The following is a 15,414-nucleotide window of genomic DNA, read 5'->3' on the forward strand; positions in this document are numbered from 1 at the left end:
AACAAATCTAATTAATAAATGTGGTGTTCAAATTCAAATAAAGTGATTAAATAATAAAAATTTAAATTTTAAAATTATGTCGAGATTTATATCAAATTGTAGTTTCAAGTAAATTCAAAAAATTATGGTTAATCATCTGGATGCTGTCATCAATTAATTATCTTGGTCGTGACACAAAACTCGATGAAAAAATTGAAGTTGGATATTATCCTATCTCAAACAGAGTTACATATATTATGGGGAACACATTTCCGATAATCATGCGGCACTGATTCGGATCAGCTTAATATGCTAAAATCTCAATTAATTTCTTCGGAATTCGTTGTATGATAAACGAACTCGAACACTCGAGCACCAAATTTCGATCGAGTCCAAGCCCAAATAGTCCAAATCAAGGACCAAAAGGCATTTGTGAATATTTCAAAACCAGCAATTTGGATAGCCAAATGTTCCCAAACTTTAGTTATGTGCTTTCTAGCGAATCGAGCGCTCGACCGAGAAAGAATCCCAATGAGCCCAAGATCGTCATGAATTCCAACATCATTAAGACTTTCAAATTTCTAGACTTGTATGGATCCACGATTCAAGGGATCAATATCGGCGTCATCCACTACTCCCCATTACCCTTGATCTCTCACCTATTTACGACGCCATGGCCACCCATAAATCTATAATTAGATCCCTCCTTCTCCTTGAAAAGGAGCTCCAATCAAGAAGATTAAGATGGAAGAAGAGAAGGAAGAATGCTCCTCTCACGACCTACCTCCAGATTCCGCATACATACCACCATCTTGAGGCCCTCACTCCGCCGGACCACCGCGTGACGTCGTGCTCCGCCGACAACCACCTTGAGTCCTGAGCTCCATCGGACCACCTCCTTGATTGATGTCGTTGCTCCACCGGACCACCACTTGAGACCCTGAGCTTAACCAAACCACCACTTGAGGCCCTCACCTTTGCCGGACCACTGCCTGACGTCATTGCTTCGCCGGACCACCACCTGAGACCCTGAGCTCCGCTGGACCACCACTTGAGGCCCTCACCTCCACCGGACCACCGCTTGACATCGTTGCTCCGCCGGACCACCACCTGAGGCCTTGAGCTCTGCCGGACCACCACTTAAGGTCCTCACCTCCGTCGGACCACCTCCTGACATCGTTGCTCCACCGGACCACCACCAGAGGCCCTAAGCTATGCTGGACCACCACTTGAGGCTCTCACCTACGCCGGACCACCGCCTGACGTCGTTGCTCTGTCAGACCACCACCCGAGGTCCTGAGCTCCGCCGGACCACCACTTGAGGCCCTCACCTCTGTTGGACCACCGTCTGACTTCGTTGTTCCGCTGGACCACCACCTGAGGCCCTGAGCTCTGCCGGACCACCACATGAGGCCCTTATCTCTGTCGGACCACCGCCTGATGTCGTTGCTCCGCCGGACCACCACCTGAGGCCCTGAGCTCCACCGGACCACGACTTGAGACCCTCACCTTCGTCGAACCACCACCAGACATCATTGCTCTGCCGGACCACCACCTGAGACCCTAAGCTCCTCCAGACCACCACTTGAGGCCCAGACTTTCGCCGGATCACCACTTAATGCCTGAACTTCTGCTAGACTACCACGAGAGGCCTAAACTTCTGTTAGACCATCACTTAAGGCCCAAACTTCTGTCGAGCCACCACTTGATTCCTAGAGTTCTCCCAAAATACCATCCTTCTACTAACGTCTTTCAGACTTCGGTCTCCTGTCAACTACAATCCTTCTGACCTCCATTGCGTAATATGGTCATTTCGACCTCCATCACCAGACAATGGTCTTTTATACCACGATATCCTACCAACTATGATCTTTTATATAAAACATTCTATCAATAATAAATATAAACTCGCTTGAAGAATTTATACATGTATATTAAATTAAAACATATATACTGTTATTTCTTAGCTTTTTTTGAAGAATTTTTCTAATGTTTTTTTTTTCCTTTTCTTTAGTCCAAGTTTTAATCCTTTCTTCCTTTTTTTCCATAAGATATAAAAAATATGCTTATTGTGGGATATAAATTTTATAGTAGTAGAGTAAGAGAGTTATATATTCTACCAATGTATAAAGATTCAACGCATAAACAGAAAAATAAAAATATCATGAGTGACATTAGAATTTTTACGTGAAAAAACTCAAAAAAAAAAATTTAAGATTTGGTAGCTCAAAAAAAAAAAAAAAAAAAATTTAAGATTTGGTAGCTGAAATGATTCTACTATATGATCGTTGATTACAAACTTTTGTTGTCCCTCAACTTAGAGATGACAACATTACAAGAGTAGGAAAAACTGATAGAAAATATGACAAAGTTAGTATATGATGAAAGGTGTTCATATGATTGTGGTTGATATGGTCAGACAGCTGTGATTTGGTGGTGGTCTGATGATGACAATCGGGCGGCACGACCACCGCCTCATTTGCCTAGCCACCAATAGTTTGCACTCAAGCTATCACTACCTTGCACTGTTTCACTGACCAGCAATTGGCCATCTACCTAGTTGTCACCGCCCAACACCTTCTACCCTTAAAGCTACCACTGACCCAGCCATTCCATCATCCCAACAACTGGTTGTCTGTCCAATTACTGAACTCTCCTCCATATGACTTGAGTCCTCACATGTTGATGTCATGAGCCCATTTTTCTTCTACGAGCCGAGTCCTCACAGTTGATGTCATGAACCCATTTTCTTCAAGGTATGTATATCATGTCTAAAAACAAAAATGCATATGAAAATATTTTATCATACTCAATTCATGCTTTATGTACAAATCTTCATTCAAGTAATGGTATGGTTGGCAAAATATTAATAATACTTTTTTTATTGGAAGGTGGGCTACCCCCATTTCTTGTTCCTTAATAGAGCGTAGTTTTTTTCTATTTTATTGGGTATAAGGGGTGTCAAAACAGGTCAACGGGTCGAGTTCGGGTCCAACCCGAATTGACCCTGGTATAAACAGGTTGACCCTAACCCAACCTAATTTTGTAAATTGATCAATAATGTCAACCCGGACCGACTTGCCAGATTACTAGGTTTACCCAACCCGACCCGCGAACTTGGACGCTACTGGGTCGCTAACTCGTTGCAGTAGTGTTGTGTGAGATAGGACATCGCATTGAGGCTAGCGGGCAATGCTACTGTGCCGAGTGGCGAGTGTGGTGGCCAAGCGGATGGCGAGAAGCAGTATGGCCGAGCAGGCACCAGACCCGATTCGTGAAATTAGCGCTCTAACGAGATGTGTGCTCATGCGTGGTGCACATGTGCCATCGTCGACTATCGACCTACCACTTACGGACCTTGTGTGGTGCGCTTGTGCTGTCATGCTGACATCTGACCACCGACCTACATACCTAGCGCAGTGTGAACGGGTCTCGAATCACGAGGGAAACATTCGAACGGGTCCAGACTAGCTAGTGGGTCAATCTGGGTTAACCCTAAACCGACCTGATTTTAAAAATAAGTCTGAAACTCAAACCCTAACCTAACATGTATGACAAACGGGTTATCTTGAACCCATAATCTTGAGGGTCAGGTTTGGGGCGGGTCAAGTTTTGACACCCGAGGCATAGGTTTAAGGACTCCTATGATGACACGTCCCACCTTAAGTTGGGTTATCTTCATCGTATTTGAGCTCTTTATTACCCTTAATAGTGATATTCATAAGCCATAAATTTTTTATTAAACTGACTCAAGTCATTAATGTTTTCAATGAAAATTACATATTGTTAATAACTTTAATTTTTTTTCTACTTAATATATAATTTGAATATCACACATCTGATTAGATTAATAACATCACAAATTTAGTTACACTAGGTGATGGCATATCCTATAGGTATCTTGAGGCTAGGATGTAGTTAAAATTTTTTTATATATAATGTAATATCCGTCACCTAAAATTTTGATAATTTTCTATTAATGATCTTTAATTTTAAGTTAATTAGTAATTATGAGTCTTAGAAGATTAAATGAGATAGAAAGAACTAAGGTTTGGGAAAAGAAGTGAAAATCTAAAATTTGGAAATTCCTCTGCAGGTGATGCGGCGTTAGGGTTGGCAGCTCCACGACATTGAGCTCTCAAGTTTTTGGACCAAAAAAAAAGTTTGAGCATGCACCGCGGTGCTAGGAATGCGACGCCGTGGCAAAAGTTTCAGGTGAGAATATTTTGGAAGTATATGAAAGATTCTCTTAGAGCATTGCGATAGTGAAAAGTGAGTGCTGCGGTGTTAGGCCAAAATAGTGGAATTATTATATTAAAATATATAAAATCATTTCTTCAAATCTATTTCCTCAACTACCTTGCTGTAGAAGATAGGAGGAGAAAGAAACGAGATAAGAGGAAAGAGAAAGGAGAGCTTGAGGTAGGCTTTTGAACCCATATCTCTGATTTTTATTCTCATTATTTTATGATAATTTATGGATTGAAATGTGTTTTTCTCTAATTTTATAAAGTTTTCACTACTTAACTTTTTGTATATTGTGATGTGCTCTATTCTGAATCTCTTGACTATATAAACTTGAGTTTTCACTCTTGCTTTCTCCAACATAATTTTTTTTTTAGTATACATTCTTATAGAGGCTTTTCTTGCAGTTGCAATAGTTATGCAAAAGTCCTAAATTACTCATGTGAGTGCCCTTAAAATTGGAAGTAATTCAAGAAATGTTCAGTGAGTAGACTCATATACATGTAATGTGGTTTTGTGTAGGCATTTTATGCATTATGTAGAATTCGATGCATAGTGTAGAATTTGATTACTATTGCATTTCATTTGCATTGAGCATAACATGTCATTGGAATTGTTATATTATGTGGAAAAAAGTGCATTCTCTGTTATATGACAAGGGCACTATTTTGGTCCCATTTGCTACAATAGATGTGGGAGGTATTCTAGCCCCACTTGTTGAAAGCGGGTGTGGGAGGTTATGTAATATTGTACGTATTCTTTTGGCCCCGTTTGCTATAGGAAAATGCGGAAGGGATTCTGGCTCCACTTATTTAAAGTAGGTGTGGGAAGTTATGTAAAATTATATATATTCTTCTGGCCTCATCTGCTAGAGGCAGATGTTGGAGAGATTCTAGCCCCACTTATTATATGGAAGTGTGAGAGGTAAAAAGGGAGGCATAAATAAAAGTGGAGTTATAAGCAAGTATTGGCACATGTGCATTGTGATCATTGCATTGTACTTTTATTAATGAATTAAATAAAGTAAGTATCTAAAATGAATGTTGGGAATTCTAAACATCTGTATGAATTCTGATGAAATATTAAAGTTAAGTACAAGTGAATCTGTTGAGCTAAGTATTCTGTGAAGTAATTGGAAATCTCTGTGTAAATAGGTTGCAAGTAAGTTAAAATGTTAAGGACGCTATGGTATTTCACTATTTATTGTTGTTATAGTACTTCAATACTATTTGTTGCATTTTTATTATATTATTACAATTTTAATTTTTAATTTGAATATTAAGATATGTGGTGAGTGAGGATAAGAAGTTTATTGAGCTTGATGTACTCATTTTGTTTCTTTTACCATTTCAGAAAAAGATAAAGGTCTTGTTTAGTAGATTAGGTGTAGAGGAAAGATTTTAGATACGAGTTAGCAATGTACATTTTGTAATCTAACTTTTACTAGCGAGCCACCTCGGCTTACTTACACCCCTAGCGCCCCCACTTGCATGCATGAACTAGCATTTATGATTCTTTTACAACTCTGGACATTGTACAGCTATGAGTGCACACACACACACACACACACACACACATATATATATATATATACATCACATTTCCTATGTACATTATACTGACTCTTATAGGAACGTAAAGACATGAAAAAAAAAAAAACATTCGTATTATATCAACATGCAGATATCAAATTAAAATTAAATTATTTGGTTTTATTTTTATTTAAATTTGTTTTATATTTTAAAATTTTATTTTATTTTTAATGAATTTAATTAATTAATATTTATTTGAGGGTAATTAATTATTAATTAAATTTAAATAAAAATTAATTTTGAATTTAGTCTTTTTAATGATTGTATGATTGATTTAAAAATGATTGAAGTTGATTTGATATTTTTATAATTTTTATTTGATTTATTGGAAATTATTGAAGTTTGACCCTTAATGATGGGCTAATTATGATTAAATGTTGTTTTGAGGATTAATTAATGGAAAATCTTGGTGGATTCAATCCTAATGTGTAATGTCAATAAATTTGTTATGTTTAGAGTTCTCATCCCTCATGGATGTATGTATGAATCCTAGAATTGCCCAAGTTAGCTAAGCATAGTTTTAATGATTATCCTTAGGTTACACTAATATTTTATAGATCTAGCAATCATGTATCTAACCCTTGTAAATACATAAGCAATCAAACCACAAAAATCATTGTGACATAGATCTAAGTGCATTGGAAATAATGAATTTCTAAACATTTGGATCAAATTACTACCCAAGTGTTTGGAAATTCCCAAGTGTTTGGAAGTTCATTTACCAAACAATTCCCCATTCAATCATCTCCAAACACTATGATAAATCATAGACATATCATAGTGTTTATCAACCAAATTTAAATCCAAGTTGTTAAACATTTGAGGCATAGTTATGCAAACATTGAAAAATTGATAATCCTGTAATTATTATACATGCGGATATCAAATTTGGTTGATTCTATTTACCTATAGTCAAGCCCTGTTTAATGCTTTCATAAAAGATTCATATACATGCAATGGAGTTAAAACTTATATAAAAAGAATTTTTTTAAAGAAAATATGAATTAAATAATGATTAAATTCATATAAATTTAATAATTATTAAATAAAGATTAAAAAAATCAAAGAAAATTATTGTAGGTTGTATACAACCTACAATTAAAGGTAACAAAGTTTGAACCAAATTAGAAAAATATTTAAGGAGTTATTTAAATAACTAAGAAATCCATATAAGTGAAATAACTCCTTAAATACTTTGAAAATTGGATTGACTTTATTTTTAAACGTAAGAGGGTAAAATTCTAAAGAAAACAAGATATTATTTATTAATTTTGGCTAACTAGTTAATTTTCTATAAAATTTTGAATTTTTATGTAATTAAAACCCTTTAATTAATTTATTTAAAGTCGCGTAAGCTGAATGACCGATCATCGGCAATGATTGTGTGGAGGGGCAATCATTGCCAATTATTGAATAGTGACGGCACGACATTAATGGCAAGCGATTTCACTAAACCACATCAGTGGTGCCGAGAAGTTGTCCAATAGCACGCGATTTGAAATAGAAGGCTAGGATCGTATCAGATTGAGATCTGAATGATCGGAGGCGCTGCGCGCTCTTGATATAGAATATAATGATGAGATATGAGCCATTGATTGCGAGATCTTGTTCATATATTGTACATTGCATATATTATTTGACTAAAATCCTAATGATGATGAATGCTTCATGCTCTCAATCGGTTTAACCAAAATCCATAAAATTTTGAACAAAGCTTGAGTGGATATAGATGAGTAATGGGGAATGATTTTTATGATTTAAAATATGCTTTAAGAAAAGTTATTTAATCCTAACTATTGCAAGCTAGGGTTTGTATTTTACCTCAATCCAATGGGCCTCAGGAGGTGTTCTTAGACTTGATTTGATTGTTGAGAAGTCTAAAACAATTTACTTGATGACACTAGTGATTGGGAAGGTCTGGGTGATGAGCTACTCGACTTGGACGGACTTTGGAGCTTGGGTGGTTGGAAGGTCACCCCCAGTGACATGCAACCAGTGGATTAAGACTTGGGGAGTGTTGAGGGATGTGTGTAGAGATTGAATGAACAAAGGGTTGATCAAGCTCGTGAGCTTGAGTGTAATGCGAGAGTATATAATGCTTATTGTGTGGTATTTTGGCTTTTTTGCTCCAATTGAAACCCTAACATGATAGAGAATGGTCAAAATCATTTGGAGGAGTGGTTTGATGCTTGACAAGTGTCCCTAGGAAGTTATGAGGGCATGGAGTTAGTAGGCTAAGGATAATTAATTGTAAAGGTCATTTTGTCATCACATGCACATGGGACAAATTATTTAGTTTTAAGGATAATCCATGGTTTAGGTGAGGTTTAGGAAGATTTTAGAATTATTTAAGTAGCTTTAAAGTAATGGTATGGAGAGAGTTTCCTTTCTTTGAATGTGTTGACCATTTTAAAGGGTTTAAATGTTTTATTGATTGTTTGACTAGTCAAACATACAATGAGAGCTGATGTGGAGTTCAAGGGACTGTATGGTGCTGGTTGGATTTATTACAAGGGGTAATGGAATGCATGTTTGAATGGTGTTGACCATGAAAAATATCTTTAATTAGCTTAAGTTAACTTTTTGACCAATCAAACAACCATGGTGATTATGATAGGATCTTGAAGGATGCTTGAAAGATGGTTGAGTGAACTCTAAAGGGCTTTAGGGGATATGTTGAGTATATGATCAAGTAAGTGCATGTATGGTGAAGTTTTTCTACCTTTGATGAGTTGACTAGGTCAAACTCATCAAAGGTTAACTCATGATAGAGTTAGGGATATTTGAATCAAGCATTGGAATGGGATTGAGGCATGAAGGAATTTAATTTGATTGAGTACATTGAATTGACCCATATAGGTCAAGTTTGACCAATCATAAGTCCAATTGGCCAAGTCAACTAGTGGCTGGGAAAGGGTGACCAATCCGGTCCAATTCACTAGGAGTAATACTCAGGGAGATTTGATGAAGATCATAGTGAATTTGGGGGTTTAATTGATGGTAGATGATTTTGATGATTAATTTAGCTAGCCTGAGCTTGCCCAATTGGGTAAAACTAGTTAATCACTGACCCTGGTAGCTAGTGGTGATGATTTAATATATAAATCTCCCATTGAAGTAATTTGGACCATGTTTGGAGTCAAGGGACCAATGCACTATGCAGGGTAGTGCACTGAGTTGACTATTTATAATGTAGGGCTATAAATGTGGGTAATTGACAGTTGATGTAGATTGGATGATTGTAGGATGATTAGATGATTGATTGATTGCTTGCAAGCAAATGATTAAAATATTGATTGGTGATTGGATATATGATGGTTGAATGCTGGAAGTGCAAGCTGGTTGGTTGGTTGATTGGAGACTGGATAATTGCAAGATAGTGCAGGCTGGTGGTTGATTGCATGATTGTAGGCTATATATTTGATTAATTGCTGGATGATTTATAGAGTGATTGATGATTGAATTATTGCAGACTATATATGACTAATACCTGGTCATTGATTATTGGAGGGCGATTGGTTGGATGATTGACAATTGGATAACTATTAACTATTAGATAGATAATCAAGAGTTTATGTAGTGCCTAATGACTTCATACAAAAATGAGGTCAATAAGAGGTATATGCCTATAGACATTTCATATAGTCTAATGAGATGCCAAAAACCTACAAAGGTGTCTCTTTTCTTTGAGGGAAACTCACTTCTAGTCCCTCATAGTCCCATATCAACTTGCTTAAGGAATGGAAACTCTATACAACCTCCTCCACCAAGAATTAAGAAAGTATAGTGACCTATGGTAGTGGCACCACCTATGGATTCCTCTTCTTCCTTCCATTATAGGAAGGGAGAGGAGCAATCTATGGAGGTGGATTCTTAATAGCACTACTCAGTAGGACTGAAAGGGTAGAGAAAGGGTGGTTCAATTATCTAGAATGGAAAGATAATATTTAGGCTGAAACAATTTATGTCATTTTATAGTGATTCTTCTAATGATATGCCATTGGTTATGCTATATGTGGTTGGGAAACATAAGAATGCAACCCCTTTATAATATAGGTCGCTAAATGAAACCAATAACAATTAGACCAGTAGCACCAAGATGAGTTTATTGAGGGATATAATTTACCTTATTCATAGTTTGATTTATTATTAATCTTATAAGCGTATGCAAATTACCACATGCTTGGTCATTATGAAAAGCTAAAATTGAATGGATGGTGTGGACCATAAACCCCTAAAGTGTAAGTTATTCTTAGGCTGTAATTAAAAAGTTAGAATGCCCATCTATTTGTCTCATGAACTCTATGTAATACTTCTAGATTCAGTATTCAATTCAATCTATTTTGACTTAATTTGAATAAGGAATTTTTTTTTTGTGCATTTGTACCTTTCTACATGAATATGAGAATGTTTTGGGTGCTTGTGAGAGTTTGCATATATTTTGAAGCAGGTCCTAAGGGTCTTTTTGGATGTTTAAAAAAATCTAAATATTTTTCCTTAGGGCACCGTAGCACTAGTGCTCTCAGATATTTGATAAATTAATTCAATACGGAAGTGCTAAGAGCAGTGCTATGGCATTGTGGGCTCTCTGAAGGAGTGCTATGGCTACCACCATGTGGGGCCTCAATGCTAGGTCAAATTTTAATATTTAAAATATATGAATCCACTATTTTATCTCATTTGATCCATTTGGGTGGTTGGCATTAGAGAGCGATAGAGAGGGATATATTTCAGAGAGAGCAAGAGAGAGGAGATTTTGAGTTGCTTCATCCTATTTTCTACTTCTAGCCCAGTTTTAAAAGTTATCTGGATCGAGGTAGGTGACACTTTGCTTATATCAATTTAAAAAAAAAAATATGAAGTTTTCTAAAAATTTTTGATTAAATTTATATTTTTATAACTGACAAATGGGAATAACTTTACACCTGTAAAATTTTCACCGTGTAACTTTTTGTATGTTATAAAGACATCAATTTTGAATAATTATATATATATTTTAAAACATTTACACAGAGTATTTTGAAATGTATGTTATTTTAATTGACTAAAAAATAATCTTGAACTCAAAAATAGTATTGTAGTACAATTAGTCTCAAAATAGTATTTTATGCAATCCTTGATAATTTGGTTAAATGCCGAAATAATATATTTCTATTCAGTAGGATTTTTGTTACATACCATTATAGTATTTTACAAAAATTTGAAATGATTTTATTTATGCTTTAATTTTATTTATGCACTAGAATAAAATGTACCTTATGAATTGAAATAAATAGCCCCGAGGAGATTTGGTATGGGAGATATAAGGTTGTTTTTAGACCTATAAGGTATATTTTGGAGGCTATAAACTATGTTCTGGTGCCTATAAAGTATGTTCTGGTGCTATAAGCACATTTTATTCTAGTGATGGTCATGGGGAGTTATCAAAAGGAAGTTTGTGATTTGTATCTTTGAGATATAAAGTGTCTATTTATTTACTTTTTCAACACTATTATTTAAAGTTCTAATAATTATGATTATTATTCAGCTCTACACAGTGATGTATTTTATTGCTTTTACTACTTTATTAAATGCTTAATAGATGAATGTTTGAAAATTCAGATTTGTTTAAATGTGGCTTGTTGATCTATGTTAGTTCATAAATATTTCGCTTTCTATTTTTTCAAGGTCTAAAAAGGGAAGGAGCCAGTCAAGTAGTAGTTTCAGGATCTGAACTGAGTATGTATAGGTATTTTCTTTTTTGATTTTTGTATAGTTATGACTAGTCTATTGTATTATGGTTGGCTACCATATATTGTAATGTAAACATATATATATATTACGATGAGGAAATAAAAAGCTTGGGGATGAGATTATTTATAGCGTTGGATGATATAAGTAATGACATGATATAAGTGATGTATGATAAGCTACTTTAAGTGATGACATGATATAACAAGATATAATATGATATAATACTGTACATAAAAAATGTATATGACTTGATAGCCATAAATCTTACCTTAATTTTAGATGTATATGGTGCTATGATTGCTAAGATATGATATTTCATATCATATGATATATTATGATATAATGGGATACATAAAATACACTTTATAATGAGACCTGATTATTCTAAAAGTCCTAGCATACATATCATTGTTATAGACACACACACACACCAAATACAATATGACTTTAATATGATAGTATTGGTCATAATATCATTGCATGTGAGACATGTACATGTGATTCTAACATAATGATCTTAATAATGACTGCATTGAATACAATGCAAATAAGAGTAGGATACAAACACATTGATTCAAGTGTTCAACATATGATTGGTTCTCATGATTTAATTAATGATAGCATTTATATTATTCTACTTTCTTGCATGGAATGTAGTTGTAGGTTCCATATAATCAACTGAGCTATCTGCTCACTCTATATGTTTATATATTTCAGGGAAAGGGAAGGCCCTAGCGAAGTGAGTTAATGGTTTATTTATGATGTTATCATTACATTCTTTTGTAATCATGGGATATATGTATTGGATGAGATGATTGAGAATGGTCATAATTATTGTATAAAATATTTTCATATGAATAGATCTGAAATGTGTATATATTTGTATATGAATGATATTTCTGTTATATTTTTGCATGTCGATGATTTTTAGTAGATGATAAAAGATCTTGTTCAGGCTTGTTATCTCACAATTGACCTGATATAACCTATTTAGAAGGCTATGTTATAATTAATAGGTTGGGCCGTGACATTGGCACTATCCCAACCAAGTAGCCCGCATGTAGGATTAGGCTGGAAATCAAGAGAAATTTTATCTCTAAAACTAAAATGTTAATTGAGGCTAATTTTATTAAGGAAAAATAATACCTCTTATGGTTAGCCAATCATGTTTAAGTTGGTTCTTGTGACCTTAACAAATCATGTTTTAAAGATGAGTAGTTTCCCTTATCTATCTCTAAGTTAACAGTAGATATAACTTCATATAATAGCCGTATTTCTTTTATGAATAGGTCATTTGGTTACGATCAAATTAAAATTACACTTGAAGATGGGTGTTCTACTACTTTTTAGAACCCAATTGGTATATTTTGATATAGAGTGATGCCCTGTAGTCTTAAGAATGTTGGTGCAATATATCTAAGAGCTACGATCTGCATTTTTTATGACCTCATCAATAGGAATGCTAAGAGTTATTTTGATGATTTGATGGTTAAGATCAAATTCCTAGACAAACATTTGTATAATTTGGGAGTTGTCTTTGAACGACTTCACCACTTCAATCTCAAGATGAATCCTCTCATGTGTGCATTTGGAGTTACTTCTAGATTCTTTTTTTGAATTTACTTATATGCATAGAGGTGTTGAAGTAGACCCCTCTAAGATTAAATTCATTCTTGAAATAAAGCTACCTTCCATTCGAGTTAATCTTCTTTAGAGATGTTATTTATTAGACATCATATTTGTATGTAATTATTACTTTTTTTTCTTTCGAGATTATTCACCATCTTCTCCTCTTAGAATTTGTTATAGTGTATTAATTAGTATTCGTTGGGAAACATTTTAGTAGTTTTTCATTTCATTATTAGTTTTCTTCTTTAATATCACATCATTATATAGTAAAATATAAGTTTAAGTGAAGAAGTGCAATAATTGATAATTATTTTTAAGTCTTCTTGACAAACATCAATTGAATAATTCATTAAAATCTTTTCTTTTTTTCAAGCTAGCCAAATTTGATACTAATTGTCATTTTGAGTTTCAAGCATGCCTATAACTATGATTCATCTTGATGCCTTGCTTAGCAAGCTTCATCTTACTATATGGTGATGCTTTCTCAATTAGCTCCATTGCTGAATTGCTCTTCTCCTTAATCACATCATAACCTTCGCCAGCAAGCACTGTCACTTTGTCTTACCTAGCGAGTTTCGCCACAATGTCTTGCCAGCGAGTTTCGCCACGCCATCCAGCATTCTCTAGTGACTAGTGAGCACCATCATGCTATGCATAACATGTTAATTGAACTTAAGTTCACACATAGGGGTGTCAATATTTGACGTGACCCAAAAATTCGACATGAACTAGATCAAAAAATTACGGTTTAGGGTCAACCCGGACCCAAAATGGGTCGGGTTCGGGTTTGGGTCCGGGTTCAACAAATCGATCCGTTTCAAAAACTGGGACGGTTTTGGGTTGACCCAAAAACTTGAAATTAACTCATTTTTTCCCGAAAACCCATTTCATAAACTCGAGATTGACCCGTTTCTTTTTTTTTTAACTTGAAAATCGGAGATTGACCTATTTTTGGGTTCGATGTATGTTTCAAATGTAAATCAATTTAAATTAATTTAGTTTGGGATGAACTTCAATAATATGCAAATAAAGATAAACTTTTAAATATATATCCTTAATAAATTTAATATATCACATATTTATTAAATTTCACAAATGATTTAGACCTCTAGACTATTTGGAATCTTTTATATGATTTACAGCCCGTGAATTACAAAATTAGGTTACCGTAGTTGCCTTTCATGAATTGTTGTTTGCCATTTCTTTTGCGCGACTTTTAAAGTTCATGGCTGTGAACTTTATTCAAGTATATACTTTATTATTTATGGAAGCCAATGATTATAAAAAGAGTGCTTTTTCTGCATATGGCCGTAGCATGAACTTTTTTTATGTAAATCTACGTATGCAAGTACAAATTATTAGTGCGCCGTCCGAATGTATCCAGAAGAAGAGTTAAATATTTGGTAAAGCATTGAAGATCTGCATGTGGGATGGTGGCGCCCGGGGGCTCTGCTAGGGTTTCGCTTTGCTGAGTGCCTTCTTCCCACCGCTTTGTGTCCTTCCCTCCCCTCCTGGGAGGGATCCTCTCCCTCCCCCTTGTGATGGCTTCTCCTTCTCAAGGCTACCCACCTCTTCCTAACACCTCTGTCCTTGGCCTTCCTTCTGTTGGCCTTTCCTACGCTGAAAATGTTTCAGCTCCCACATCCAAGCCTAACTCCTTCCCGGTTTCTTTCTTCTCACCGGGTCAAAAGAAGCTCTCTTTTCATGCGAATGATCTCTCTGAAGGGAAGACTATCTGGAACAACGCCCTTATAGGGTATTCTCTGGGTCCTAGACCGTACTATGAGCGCCTTCTAAAAGCCATGCAGAAGCTATGGCCCCTTAAGGGTTCTATGTCCCTGCTATCTATGGCGGATGGGTTCTTTCTATTGAAGTTCTCCACTTCGGAAGACCTAGAAACCATCCTGTCGGGCGGCCCCTGGTTCATCCTTGGGAAACCTTTCATTCTACAACGCTGGTCCCCGAAATTTAAGCCGAAGCGTGATGAGGCTGCTCCGATTCCTCTCTGGATCAAGATCGTTGATTTTCCTTTAGCCCTCTGGACGCCAACGGGTATCTCCCGCATCGCCAACTACATTGGTATCCCGATCTCAGTTGATGCTCTCACTGCCAACCGAACCAGGTTAACGTTTGCCCGGGTATGTGTCCTAATTTCTAAGGACTCTGTTTTACATGAAGAAATCCCTATTGAAATTGATGGTGAAGACATGGTTCTTTCCGTTATTTACGATTGGAA

This window comes from Dendrobium catenatum, unplaced genomic scaffold (assembly GCF_001605985.2).
Source record: "Dendrobium catenatum unplaced genomic scaffold, ASM160598v2 fragScaff_scaffold_215, whole genome shotgun sequence".
In the NCBI taxonomy this organism is placed as follows: domain Eukaryota; kingdom Viridiplantae; phylum Streptophyta; class Magnoliopsida; order Asparagales; family Orchidaceae; genus Dendrobium; species Dendrobium catenatum.